This window comes from Gavialis gangeticus, unplaced genomic scaffold (genome assembly GCF_001723915.1).
Source record: "Gavialis gangeticus isolate Ggan-Ray unplaced genomic scaffold, GavGan_comp1, whole genome shotgun sequence".
In the NCBI taxonomy this organism is placed as follows: Eukaryota; Metazoa; Chordata; order Crocodylia; family Gavialidae; genus Gavialis; species Gavialis gangeticus.
The window spans coordinates 42,626,606-42,627,059 of record NW_017729034.1 but is presented as its reverse complement, the minus strand read 5'-3'; positions in this window follow the sequence as shown (position 1 = coordinate 42,627,059).

The following is a 454-nucleotide window of genomic DNA, read 5'->3' as shown; positions in this document are numbered from 1 at the left end:
ACGGGTGGGGCGGGGAGGGGCGCGTCTCCCCTCGGGGCGGCTGGTCTGCGCGGCCCCCGCCCCGGGGAGGTTCGAGACGCCCCTGAGAGACGCCAGCGCGACTCCCCGCTTTTCTTTTCATTGTTTATTGAACCCAGACAAATGCTCCAGGCTCCCCCCCCTCCGCTCTCCCTTGTGTCTCTGTGGCACAGGGCTGCGGCGGAGCGCGGTCTTGCTTGCCTGCTCCCGGTGTGCACACGCCTGTCCGGGCACGCTTGAAAGGGGCTTGAGGTAGTCCAGTGCCTTTGAACGGATCTCGGAGCAGCCCAGAGTGCTATGGTGTCCTTGAAAGGGCCTCGAGGCACCCTTGAAAAGGTCTTGAGGCAGCCCAGAGGGTTGCCACATCTTCGAAAGAGTCTCAAGGCACTGTTGAAGGGGTGTTGAGGCAGCCCAGGGTGATAAAGTGCCTTTGAAA